The 14,180-nt window shown below is 36.6% G+C and overlaps 1 protein-coding gene across 6 annotated transcripts in view; it reads left to right on the top strand.

Annotated features, from left to right (window-relative positions):
* R3HCC1L (R3H domain and coiled-coil containing 1 like) overlaps nt 1-14,180 on the top strand; it is a 72,692-nt gene that overhangs the window by 9,654 nt on the left and 48,858 nt on the right. For 3 of the 6 annotated variants that reach the window (XM_036336400.1, XM_036336399.1, XM_036336405.1), the window contains exon 2: nt 2,960-5,791. The exons of 2 other annotated variants lie outside the window; for them this stretch is intronic. The gene's annotated coding sequence lies outside the window, so the exon portion shown is untranslated. The remainder of the gene's footprint in view (nt 1-2,959; nt 5,792-14,180) is intronic. One more of the 6 variants, XM_036336402.1, reaches the window with a different exon arrangement.

Raw genomic sequence — 14,180 nt, 5'->3', positions numbered from 1 at the left:
GCCCAACAGGGTAGCCACTAACCACATAAATTGAAATGTGTCGTAGTGCAAAATATATACTGGATTTTGAAAACTTAGTATGAAATAAGAAATTAATATTTTAACAATTTTTTATATTGTTTATATATTGACATGTTTAAGCTATATCAGATAAATTATATTAATAAAGTTTTACCTATTTTTACTTTAATGCGGCTACTAGAAAATATTAAATTATTTATGTTACTTTTGGACATTACTGATATAAAAACCATGTTCAAAAGTTACTTGGATTAGTTTTCTCTCCCCAATATTATTCTTTCCCTTGCATGGTTATCTTAGTCATTTGAAGTACAGTTCAGTTCTATTTGCATTTTAAGTTTTTCTCTTCATCCTAATTGATCTTACTTATTTTTGAGTATGTGAAATATTAATAGTCTTCCAAAAGTCAGAATTGTATAAAAATATACTTAGAGCAGTGTCACCCATTTTTTTTTAAATCCTTTCTTTTCTACCCTGTTTATGCTTACCTTCTAGATAGGTAACCAATGTCATCATTCTCTGAATTATCCTTCCTATGTGTTTCCCCCCATGAATGAGGAGATACAGGTATATTTTCTTATTTTCTCTTCTTTTTTACACAAAAGAAACCATAGTACTGGTATAGATAGATACTCTTTTGTACTTTGCATTTTTCACCTAACATATTTTGAAATCCGTTCCACATCAATTTATAGAGTTTGCTCTCCTCCCTTCTTTCCTCCCTCTGTCTTTTCCTTCCTCCTACAGTTGCATAATACTCTATTGTGAGGATGTTAACCATTCTCTTATGCTTTTTCCAATATTTTGCATTGACAAACAGTGCTGCAGTGACTAACCTTGTCCATATATATCTTTTCATATGTTGGAAGTGTATGTTTGGGTAAATTCCTAAAATGGGATGATTGGGTCAAAAGTTTAAAAGCATATATAGTTTTAAAATATTGCCAGATCTTTTTCTATGGGGGCTGTACACATTTGAATTCCCATCAGTAATGTATGAGAGTGTTAGTTTCCCGACAACATTACCATCAGAGTGTTATTTTATACCTTTTAATTTTTGTTAACCTTATAGGTAAGAAATGGTATCCATATAGTTTTAATACTCACCTCTCTTATTAGTGAGTTTGAACATCTTTCTAAAATATGCATGAAGGTCATTTTAATATATCTTTTTTGTGTGAATTGTCTTGTGTCTTTTTTTGTTAATCCTCACCAGAGGATACTTTTTCCATTAATCTTTAGGGATGGGGGGATGGAGTGGGGAGACATCGATATGAGAGAGGCACATCAATTATCAATTGGTTGCCTCCCTTGGGGCCTGGGAAACCTACAACCCAGGTATGTTTCCTGGACTGGGAATGGAACTCGAGACCCTTTGGTGTGCGGGCGGGTGCTCTAGCCACTGAGACGCACTGGCAGGGCTCTTGTATCTTTCTATTCACTTTTCTATCAGGTTTTTTCCCTCCCTCAATTTTTAAGAATAAAAAAAAATACGCTACGGAAATTAGCTCGTTATAAATGATATATGTTACAGTTTGCCAGTTGTCTTTTGTTTCTTTAGGGTGTAAGTGTGTATTTGTTTAGACTTTTATGTAGTCCAATTTTTCATTGCATCAGAATTTTGGGTAATAATTAGGAAACCTTTTCCTTTACCCAGGATAAAAAGGAATTTACACATTTTCCTCTAGTACTTGTATGATTTTAGTTATGTTTGGATCTCAGATTCATTTGAAGTTTTTTTAAATGAATATTGTGTGAACTTATAATGTCCCAGCATGTTTTCTTTAAAAAGTACAATTTTGCCCTTGTGTTTTGAGATGCCACCTTTATCATATGTTAAGTTTCCATTGAATTTATTTCTGGACTTTCTGTTCTTTTGCACCAGTTTGTATTCCTGCACCATTATTACAGTTTTAATTATAGTATATCGAGGGCTAGCTTCTAAAATTTCTACTGAGTTATTGGCTATTCTTACATGTTTGTTTTTTCTGTTGAACTTTAGTAGCAGCTGTCGCCATAAAAAAGCTTGCATGTATTAGGATTGTTATTGGGATTATGTTAAATTCATAAATTAATGAAGAGAGAACTGACATCTGGATGATGTTGAGTTGTGTTGAGTTTTCTATCTAAGAACAAGGAATATCTATTTGTTCAAATCTATATTAGTGTCACAGGAATGTTTTCTTTTTATTGGTTTTGTATACTTGTTAAATTTTCCATTTAAAAAACTTACTAACATGTTTATAGATCTTTATGTCAATATTTGTAGAGCTACTTTATTCTGTTTAATGTTTGCATTGTTTTCCATGATATAGATGTTCCATAATTGATTTACTCTGGCCGACATAGATGGACATTAAAGTTGTGTATAATTTTTCATTCTATGTAATTTTTCAGTCTACATTCACGAAAACAGGATCTTACCGCTTTTTAAAAAATCTTTGCCAGTTTGAAAGGCATTAAAGAATATATTTATTTTTTATTTCTTTGCTAACTGATGATGCTTATTTTTTATCCATCTATTCAAACTTCTATTCAGCATATTCTTACTGAGCATCCACTATGTGTCATCCTATAAGAACTGTAGTAATGCCTGGAAGTTGAATGTCTTTTTGTGTTTTTGATCATTTGCATTATTTTGTTTTGTACACCTCTTTTATTTTTTTTTCAATGGCAGTTAATTGGTGTTTCTGCCCCCTCAGACCAGTTCTCAGAAGACCGAGAATGAAAGATAACATTTCTTTATTCTGTTTTGTTGCTGAGTTTCTAAAAAGTACTTTGTGTGTGTATTTATTTTTCTTGCAAAATCTGTGGTAAATCCTGGGTTAAACTCTTAGTATTCACGAAATGAGATAATGTAAGTTAAGTGCACAGGCAAGTGTCAAAGAAATGATTACACATTTTTATAAAAATGACTTTTATTATTATTATTTTCCAGGTGAGGCTGCTGCATCTATCAGAAAGGAATTTTTGTACCATTTTTCTTCAGACAGAGTCTGTTTGTTGTAGAGCAGGGGTGGGGAACATCCAGCCCATGGGCTGTATAAGGCCCTTGAAATCATTTGTTCTGGCCCTGCCAAGGCAACCGCAGGCAGGACTCGAAATTCAAGATGTAGGAGCTTTTTTCATAGCAACATACGTTTATATTAAGTGAATCATAATAATGAAAAAATTTTTTTAATTAATCCTTACCCGAGGATATATTTTTTCCCATTGATTTTTTTGTTGTTTTGTTAGAGAGAGTGGAAGTAGGGGAATAGAGAGAGAGAGAAACGTTGTGAGAGAGACACATTGATATGTTGCCGCCTGTACACTCCCAACTGGGCCAGGATCGGGCCTGCAACCCAGGTAGTGTCCTTAACTGGGAATCAAACCTGGACCCTTCACCTGTGGGCCAGTGCTCTAACCACTGAGCAATAGGCCAGGGCAATAATGTAAATTTTGAGGGACAAGCAAGGAACGAAGGAACATCCATTACAAGATAGACAAGACACGGAGGAGTACATGAAAGCTTCTTGTCTGCTGACCTACGCCTGCCTGTCTGTATTGTGGTGACTCAGAGGACAGTCAGTGACAGGCAGGCTGGGAGTGTACATGTTGGGACAGTGTTAACACAGAACTATGGCGATCAGTCATGAGATGAGATGCTATGAGATGATTCCTCACAATGTTGAGGATCTTGCCTCTGATGATTGAAGACGATGTTGTCGACTTTGTTAACACAGACAATAACTCCAATCCAACCTTTATCCACACATCTACCATCAACAATCCTCCCCCAAACAGTCTCAGATGAAGATTAATGAAATTACAGCAGCACACAGAAAAGACCTCAAGTGTCGATGACATGATGATACGAACATTGCATATGTTCCAAATCCAAAATGCAGGATTAGAACAGCAGTTAAAGCAAAATAATCAACACACAGACAGGATAGTTATTAAAACTTAAGTGGTGTGACATCCTACAAATGGCGACTACAAAGAAGAGAAAAGTTGATGCAGAGCGTCCATCTTTCCAAGAGAAATGGACAAATGATTATTTTTTTGTTGAAGTCAAAGGCAAACCTGTGTGCCTAGTTTGTGGCGATATGTTAGCAGTAATGGAAAGAGCCAATCTGGAGCGTCATTACAGCTCAAAACATGCTAAACTCAGTGAATTGGGAGGCCAAATGCGCCTGGATAAAATCAATGCTCTTCAGCGGAGTTTGGAATTACAACAAGCTGCTTTCACTAAGCCTCGTTGTGACAGAGACAACGTTATTCAGACAAGTTATGTAGTGAGTGAGCTAATAGCAAAGAAGCTGAGGCCTCATGTAGAGGGAGAGTTTGTGAAAGAGTGCATGGTGGCTGCTGCAGAGTTGTTAGCACCAGACAAAGTAAAATTGTTTCAAAGTGTTAGTTTGTCTCGGAGAACCGTCTCAGATCGGATCACTGATTTAGCACAAGATATTGAAAAGACATTGAAGAATTCTGCAGGAGATTTCCAGTTTTTCTCTCTGGCTTGTGACGAGACAACGGACATAACAAATACTGCCCAACTGGCTGTTTTCGTTCGTGGGATAACTGCAGAGTTTGACACGCGTGAGGAACTGCTGTCACTGGAAGCCATGCATGGCACTACAAGAGGTGAGGATTTGTTTGATAGACTTGTTTTATCAATGAAAAAATTTGAGCTAACTTTTGAAAAGTTAAGTGGCCTTATTACAGATGGAGCTCCAGCCATGGTTGACTCGCAAAAAGGGTTAATTTCATTGGTCAAGAAAGAACTGAGTCGTTTTAGTCTTGATCCAAGTAACTTAATTATATGCCACTGCATCATACACCAAGAAAGTCTCTGTGCACAGTCATTGCGGCTTAACAGTGTAATGTCAACAGTAGTGTCATGCATAAATTTTGTCAAAAGCAGAGGGTTTAACAGCCTCCAGTTTAAGGAGTTACTGAATGATCTTCACTCTGAGTACGGTGATCTTGTTTATAACTGTGAAGTGCGGTGGCTGAGCCACAGGAACATGCTCATGAGGTTTTATGAACTGCGGGATGAAGTCAGGCAGTTCATGGAGATGAAGGGAAAACCTGTCAGGGAACTCATTGACAGCAAGTGGCTGTGTGATCTAGCATTCATGGTGGATATTACCAAGTACCTCTCAGAGTTGAATGTCAAGTTACAGGGCCCCAACCAGCTTCTCAGCACCCTGATTTCAGAGGTGATATCATTTGAAGCTAAATTAAGGCTGTGGAAAGTGCAACTGGAAAGGAATAACACAATGCATTTCCCCACTCTGGAAGGACAGAAGCCTTCTACAACACTTGAATATGCTAGTGAATGTGAAAAACTAATTGAGGCATTTAATGAAAGATTCAAGGACGTGAAAAGTAAACAAATGGAATTGAACATCTTTGCTACACCATTCAGTGTAGAACCAGCTGATGTGCCTGATAACCTACAACACGAAATCATTCAGCTGCAAAGCAATGATGAGCTGAAAGCTAGGTACAACAATGTCCCACTGCTTGAGTTCTATAAATGTTACCTAAGTAGCGATGAATTTCCCACTTTGAGGAGACATGCATTGAAATATGCATCTGTGTTTGGAACCACTTACTGCTGCGAGCAGTTCTTTTCAAAACTTACCATAACAAAGAGTCGACTGCGCTCCAGACTGATCTACACAAACCTGGAAAAGCAGTTGCGAGTAGCAACTTCATCAATACCAGCTAACATCACACGCCTCACCCAAGAGAAGCAGTTTCAGCCGTCACATTAGGGGTGAGTTAATGAAATGTTTGACCAAATATAGCAGGCTAATTTTTAGGTTGATAATTGTGTATGGCCACCAATGGTGTTACAAATATCTAAATGGCCCTTGGCAGAAAGAAGGTTCCCCACCCCTGTTATAGAGTTTTATTGCTCAAAAAATAAATGTCACTTATTTGGTAAGTCAATTAAGCATACTTATGCATGTATTTTTAGAAAAAATTATTGATTTTTAGAGAGAGGGGAAGAGAGAGAGAGAAACATCAATGTGAGATTGAAACATAGACCAGCTGCCTCCTGCATGCCCCCTACCAGGGATCAAGCCTGCAATGACCAGGAATTGAACCAGCAACCTTTCATTGCTCAGGACGATGCCCAACCAACTGAGCTTCACCAGCCAGGGCTTATGCATATTTTATAGAAAGACTGTTCATTTACTCTAAATATTTGTTTGCTTATATTTTGTTTCTTCTCCGTCATTTTATGTTGTAACGCATGTAAAACAAGTTTGAAAGTGGCAATTTCCTAAAAGACAGGCTCTTTGGAAGATTTTCTTCTATTCTCTAGGTCTTTCTTAATTTTGGTGTTTGTTGTAAAGAGAACAGGGATTGGTTAAATAATGGAATTAGTTCTCAAAGTGGGATTACTAGCCTTGCTTTTTTCAGTCTCTCTCCACTGGAAAAACAGAAAATTAATATCCATTCTTTTAGGCTCTAGCTTTCCTATAGTTCATATAGGGATCAGCAAAGATGCAATGTTATTGTAAGGGTTAAAGCAGGGGTGGGGAACCTGTTTTCTGCCAAGGGCCTTTGGATATTTATAACATCATTCTCGGGCCATACAAAATTATCAACTTAAAAATTAGCCTGCTGTATTTGGTCAAACATTTAATTAACTCATCTCTAATGCCTTGGCAGGGCCAGATAAAATGATTTCACAGGCCTTATACAGTAGACATTCCCCACCCCTGGGTTAAAGAATAGATAATCAATTAAGTTTTCAGTAAAGTGTAATGAAGCCCTGGCCAGGTAGCTCAGTTGATTGTAGTGTTATCCCAGTGTGCTGGGGTTGGAAGTTTGATTTCTGGTTGTGGTGCGTGCAGGAATCAACTGATGGATGCATGGATGGGTGGAACTACAAATCGATGTTTCTCTTTCTCCCTCCTCCTCCCCAAAAATCAATAAATAAAAATTAAAAAAAAAACAACAAAAAACAAAAAAACAGAATGAATCTCTCTAAGAACTTGGAAATGAAAAATAGATATCTAGTGAAAGTGATTTCAGTTTTTGAATATTACTCTGTAGGTGTTATTTTCAGTTAAAAATATTTTAAAGAAAATTTAGTAAATTGGTAGGACCTGTTATTTTGTGAGATGTTTTTCTAACCTACATCCTCTGATGATCTTTTCAGTCTATTTCAGCTTCTGACTCTCACATGTAGACAGTAGCAACTGGGAAGCTGATGTGTAGGGTGAAGGCTTTAGTGGTAACAAGAGGGTCAGTCACAGCATCTGTCAGAAGATAATTGTCTTGTGTGCTGCTGAAGCAGGTGGCAAAAAAAAAAAAAAAAAGGATGGAAACTATAATGAAATGATATTGGTGATTTGCAGAATTTTAAATAAGGTTTTGCACAGCAATTGAGAAGTAAATGTTGATGCTGAGAGCTGACCTTAAAGTCTTCTCAGATAGAATCTAAGAATGAGGAGCCATAGGTATAGATAAAGGGAAAGAAAATTCTCCTTTGATAGGGTTTTGGTAGTCTCTGCTTTTGTTAGTATCAGAAAGCTCACTTCAGATATTCTTAGATGGTTTGTATGGCTCATATGAGTAGAGGCATGGGACTTCATTGTGCATGACTCTGAAATGTCCCAGATCTTGAGAGTAAACCAAAGTGAATTTTAATCTTGGTTATTTAAAATCTCCTTGTACCTGTCTTATTAGGAGCTTTATTTTTTTTAAAGAGGAAACTAATTTGCAACTGGCTATAAAGAGTGACATTGTGTTCAGGGAAATGATGTACTAACGCACTGCACTGTCCCACAAGAGTACTTCTCAAGTCTCCAAACGCAGTGCTGACAATCTGTGATAGCCTGTGAATTGTAGGGTAGCAGTTGGGGGAAGATAGACAGCAGAGTGAGGTGGTTGTGTGTAAGTTACAGAGGAGATGGAGAGGGGAAGAAATGAGAGAAGAGCTGAGCAGCTCAGGTTCTGTGGACAATTTGAATGGAACCTATTCTTGTTAGCTCTGGTAATAGGATGAATTCAACAGCTAGAGTGTGTGTGGGGGTTTTGGTAGGGTAGAAATAGTGTGTTTCACTTTTCCTTTCAAGGTGTTATTTGTTTAATTCTGTCATCAAACTTTAAGATTAGGTGTTCTTTTGATGAGCGTATAGATTGGATAAGTTTAAAAATTTTGAAGACACTAGAAATATCACTTCATGCCAGGAAATGAGACTATAACAATCAGAGTACTAGGGGTAGGGCTTATCTTTTCAAGGCATTATTGCAATGGTAGTCAGGCCAATTACCATATCTAGAGCTAAAATGACTGGGCCTTTATCCCAGACAAATGTATATCCTGTTATTTATTTATTTATTTATTTATTTATTTATTTAACATATATGTACACACACACACACACACACACACACACACACCATCAACTTATTGTTTCAGAGACAGTTAACCAACTATAGCTGTCTTCATCAGACATCAAGGCAAGAGTTTCTGGATATTATTTGTATTGCAGAGTAGAATTTAATGTGGGGCAGGTTTTGGTTCAGTTTTTTCTCTGATTATTAGAATGGTTATACAAAGTAAATGTGTTTGATGGTTCCCCTTGGTATCGTGTCTAATTCTGAATATAGGATTAGACTTGGATCGCATTGTTTTGGAGCACATTGTGGAGTTACTGAATGATCTTCACTCTGAGTACGGTGATCTTGTTTATAACTGTGAAGTGTGGTGGCTGAGCCACAGGAACATGCTCATGAGGTTTTATGAACTGCGGGATGAAGTCAGGCAGTTCATGGAGATGAAGGGAAACCTGTCAGGGAACATCTCTCCTGTTGATCTGTTTCTGTTTTTGAGTTAAATATGTTACTGCTTGGCCATTGATACCATTGTATTAAGTAAGCATAAGAGAGATGTCAGTGTGAAGATTATGTGCTATCTTATCATCTTTACACCAATGTTATCCATGTTAAAAAAGATGCCTGGGTAAATAAAGGGGCAAATGGAGTAAGGGATGGTATGGAGGAAATCTAGAGACACTGTACTTTAGTATCATTTCTTAGGAATTGTCTGTAGGATCTAGACTCGATTCTCCATTTCCTAGGAGATTGAATGCCTAAACCTAGTGTTGAAGGCTCTCCAGGCTGGAAACCATCTTTCTAGTAGAATCTTCCACTACTTCCCAATACTGAATCTTTGACTCTATGTAGACTCGTTTCTATAACTGTCTCCAAAGCAACACTTTCTGACTTACTGCCTCTGCATATTGTTAGGCTATTCCTTCTACTTGGAATGCTTCCTTTCAAGTCTCTGTCTTCTAAAGGCCTAGTTCCTAATGATGTGATTGTAAGTGTAAATGTTGAATCACTGTGTTATGTACCTTCAACTAATATAATATTGTATGCCAACTATACTTTTAAAAAATTAAAAAATGAAGGTCTGGTTCCAATTCCACCTACTCAATGACATCTTCAACCATTTTAGTCCCTTAGTGATCTCTCTCCTCTGGGTTTTTATCATTTACTGCTTTTCTCTTTATTTGGCAATTACATATTACCTTAAAACAACTTACAAGAATGTTCTTACCCTCCCAGTTAGGTAGAGACAACTTAAAGGATGGAGCGGGGGCTACATTACTCATGTGGTTCAAACCATGTTATTACTTCTAGTCCTACTTGACATCTCTACTACCCCTAACAAGAACTTAGTACAGTATGTGCACTTGATATTTGTTTGTGAGAAAATGCAGTTACCTATTGTTAGCTTTTGCCAGCCTTTAACATTTATCTTTCTTTTTATGTCATAAGAATAATAGATAGATTAGAATGCAGTTTAAGTACTTCAGCCATGTTTGTTCAATAGATTATTCTGCTTTGAAAGCTGCCTGTAGCACTCTGTACGGGCTTCCTGATCCTAAAAGGAGCATTGTTCTGAAGATACTATGTTCTCAGGTAATTATTTGTTCTTGAAGCTCTAATTAGTATCTTATCTATTATTTATTTAATATTTTCTTTGCCTGCTTTCAAGTGAAATTTGCTTTAAAGTCTTTTGGTTCCTTAGGTTCTTAACAGCCACATTTGGCTTTTACACTTGTTAGCATAGCTGCAGGGAGGGAGGAGATAGATAGCAAGTTGTAACTATATTTCTAACAGGGACTCCACCTCCTTTACAGTTATTCTCTTTTGTTGCTATTGTACTTTGATGTTTTTGTTTTTAACTACCCTATGCTTTGCTTTAACCCATTTTTTAGAAGGCATGTATTGTAATTTGTAGTAGTTAAGTGCAGGGACTATGAAATCCTAACCAACACTTAAACTGTAACTTAAGTTTCAGATATCTCATCTGTAAAATTGAGATAATAATGGCTACCTCTTAGTATGTAGTTGGGATCAAATGAGTTATTATATATATATATCATACATACATATGTATATACATACACACACACACATTACTTAGCACAGATTAAGCCTGTGTTTTCAAAATTTACTCAGTTATTTATTAGCTGTACTTTGTACATTCAAAAGGGGGAAAATATCAAGTTTAATGCGTGTCAAGTTTGAGGCACAACTCCCAAAGCCTTATCCATTTCAACTCTTTCATTGTTACTAGAGAATATGAATGTAACCCAAGGATATATCTGGGAGAGGAACTAATTTCAAGCAAATCTAGAAACACAGACCAACCTTTAGGTGTGTAATGTGAGGAAGAAGTTTTAGGAGGGAATTATTTTTCTTCTCTCTCCAGCCCTCTATTCCCCAACACCTGCCCAAGGTAGATAAACAGTAGGAAGCAGACTTTTCTATCTTTCTATTGCATATTATATTGCTATTGTTCAGTTATATTAAAGCTTTGATCTGACTGCCTTTTGAGGTGGCTCATGGTAATAGGTGCTAACATTAAACTTGGTGAACCATGGGGTTACCTTATCAATGGAGTGTGAAAGAGACTAAGCTGCAAACTGTTTCCCAACCTGTAAAGCATGAAATCAGTTGGTGCTGATGCATGACAACTATAGCCAGTGGAGTGTAAAATAAGTTGGGGGCTTGAACTGTGTTTTAGAAAAACCTTTTCATGCTATAGTTTGTTTATCTACTTTGGTGCCCCTAAGATCCTACTGGAATCATGTATCCTGTATCTTTCATTGTTTTAGTAATCCGTTTTTTTCATGAAATGTTTCTTTCCAGTTATGTAAGGTGTATTCTTTGTTCAGCTGCATGAAGAGAGACAAAGGCTGTAATGTCTAAAGCAGACTAATAATAAGATACTATAACGATTATTTTGCTCAGGATTATATTTGAAAAAAACATCTGCAGTATATATTTGATGTACAAGTTTCTTGTTTTTTTACATTCAGATTTGAAAGTATACTCTGTATTCTGATTTGAAACTTATTCCAGTCTAAGAACTCAGTTGTGCATTTCACTGGTCATTGTTGCCATGTTCACATGTGCCTCTGGAGAAAGGGAAGACATAGAAAAGGATAATTTTTTGAAATGGTTGGGCGAATTCTACTAAGAAGTATAGAGATTATTCTTATGGGGAATAGAAGACATGGAGTCCTCTCCTGACACCTGGTGAAGTTCTTTGCCATATGGCTTTGAGGGTGAGGCAAGGTGAATGAGGAAGTTTCAGAGACAATAGTGAATTATTATTGTCAGCACTTTTAAGTCTGGAAGGTTATTGGCATTAGGCATGCTGTGAAAGCATGAAAGTTCTTTCATTCTTGTTAGTTTTCTTGTTTTACTGCAGCAGTCTTTGAATTCTCTTTAGTTGCTTTACATTTATACAGATTGCAAGCAAAGTGTGAATACTTATGAAATTAATATATTATTGTGAGAGATCATTCTGCTATCAGGCAGTCTAGTAGTTAAATGCAGGGTCTTTGAAATCTTAACCAACACTTAGAAGCTGTGTGATCTTGAGTTATTTAAGGTTCAGATTTCTCGTCTGTAAAATTGGGATAATAGCTACCTCATAGTCTTATAATGTAATCAAATGAGATAATATATGTAAAACATTTAGCACAGTGCCTGTCACATCATAAGTACTCATTAAATGGTAGCTGGTTATTTTTTTCCTCTTTCTCTTCCTCTGTACTAATACTACTACTACTCTACCACTAATTCACTTTTGTTTATAGGGCCTAAATCATAATGAAACAGAAAACATAATTAGACATGGTTCATAGCAGTAGATTTGGAAAAATATGTCATTGTTCTCTTAGGCATTCCTTAATAGATTTTTCTTAACCAAATAGAAACTCTATAAGAAGACCATTTTTAATGAAAGGATCTTTGTGTTGACTTTAGCTGGCCTTGCAAATGAGTATAAAAAATTGATTATTCTAAAACGTATTTGGCTAATGCAAATAAACAACGTTTCTATGAATTTAAGGAGTATATAGAAATAAAATAAGAGTTTAAAGAATTGTCAATCCTTATTATTCACCTAACTAGAGTTATTTTGTTGTGGGTAAGTGCTGGGTTGTTGTGTTTTTAATTCTTAGGAGAAATGTTTTATCTGGTGCTAAGAATAGTCATAGTAGAGTTCTTGTCCAGTGTATGAGATACATTGCTGTAGGAATGGGATAGAAAAGTCATCCTGATCATTTATACTAATGACGATGAGCATTGGGGTGGATAACACATTTGTTTTTGATGTGTATTATGGGATGATTTTTGCAGCATGATTAACTTCCTGATTAACTTTGCTCAGCTAATATATCCTGAGCACATAGTGGTTGGAAAACTGGTTAACCAGCTATGATGGTCATAAAACTACTAAGTTACCACTAAATAGCTGTCTTAAATTTCTCAACCAAAATGAGGTTATATAACATGATTTTCTTTTTCTTTTTTTTTTTTTTAAATTGATTTTTAGAGAGAGAGGAATGGAGAGAGAGAGAGAGAGAAACATCGATGTGAGTGCAGAACATTGATCAGCTGCCTCCCGAACCCCTCTTCCCCTGCTGAGGATTGAGCATACAATCTGGACATGTGCCCTGACCCGGAATCGAACTGGCAACCCTTCAGTGCACAGGATGATGCCCAACCAACTGAGCCACATCAGCTAGGGCACAACATAATTTTCAAAGGTCTTTTTCAGTTATAAGCTTAAAGATTAGTATGGAGGTAATTGGCAATCAGGAAATGGAGCAGTGACACATTTTGGCCACCAGAGGGTGAAGTCCAATCAGTCAACTTGTGCTCTGCATTTGACCAGAATGTGGCATCCTTGGAAATAAAGAGGACACATTGCTCTTCTCTCCATTTAGTTTAAGGTGTGGAAAATCTTGCTTTCTGATTCTACGTGTATCAGATTTTTTTCTGCTCTTTTTCTTTACGGCCGTCTAGATAGAACTGAGACAAATACATAAAGACAGAAGAAGAGTAGACGTTTCTAGTTGTCAGGGTTTCCTCTAATTTTGTTCTCTAAGATGGTGATTGGCTCTCAAGTGATCCCATGGGCAACTTTGATGGCAAGCACAATAGTATGGATGACCAAATTTAATTATTTGTGTCCACCTTCCTCCCCCAAAACACACAGGCACACACACAAATGGCACTCATCTGTCATTACCCTCCCCATTCCCTCAGAAATCCCATGGATGAAAATGACATGTGTGAGAAATATAATAGAATGAGCACAGCATTTGTAATTGAAATCTAGGTTCCAGTCTTGCTTTGCTACTTAATATCCATCTAACCATGGATGCTACAACCTCAGAGCCTCAGTTTTCTTATTAAAAAATTGAGGACTTTGAGTTCTGACTTCAGTAATGTAATTCTAAGAGTCTGTAAAAATTCTCTAATGTTTATATGAAGGGCAGTACTGTTCTTGATTTACTATATATAATTAAGTAGTATATTGTATAAATAGCACATGATTTCTTTTCTCTTTTTTTTTTTTTTGCTAGTAACAGGGCTGTAGGTGTTGTTAAGACATAAATATTAAAGTATTAAAGTACACTACCATTACAGCAAGAAGAATGACAGTGGCCACTCCACTTGACTGTTGCCACTCACTGAGACATTTTTCTGGCCCCACAAACAAGTACAAACAAATTCTTTGTGAGTATTAGGCTCAGGGTGACAGCAAGTCAGTCAAGAGGAGGAGGATTAGGAGCCAAGCCAAGCTGATTTGGGTTTTAGCTGACTGTGAAGCA

The sequence above is a fragment of the Myotis myotis genome, unplaced genomic scaffold (genome assembly GCF_014108235.1).
Source record: "Myotis myotis isolate mMyoMyo1 unplaced genomic scaffold, mMyoMyo1.p scaffold_m19_p_15, whole genome shotgun sequence".
Classification (NCBI taxonomy): domain Eukaryota; kingdom Metazoa; phylum Chordata; class Mammalia; order Chiroptera; family Vespertilionidae; genus Myotis; species Myotis myotis.
The sequence above is the reverse complement of the archived record's forward strand: the minus strand, read 5'-3'. Positions and strand labels throughout refer to the sequence as shown.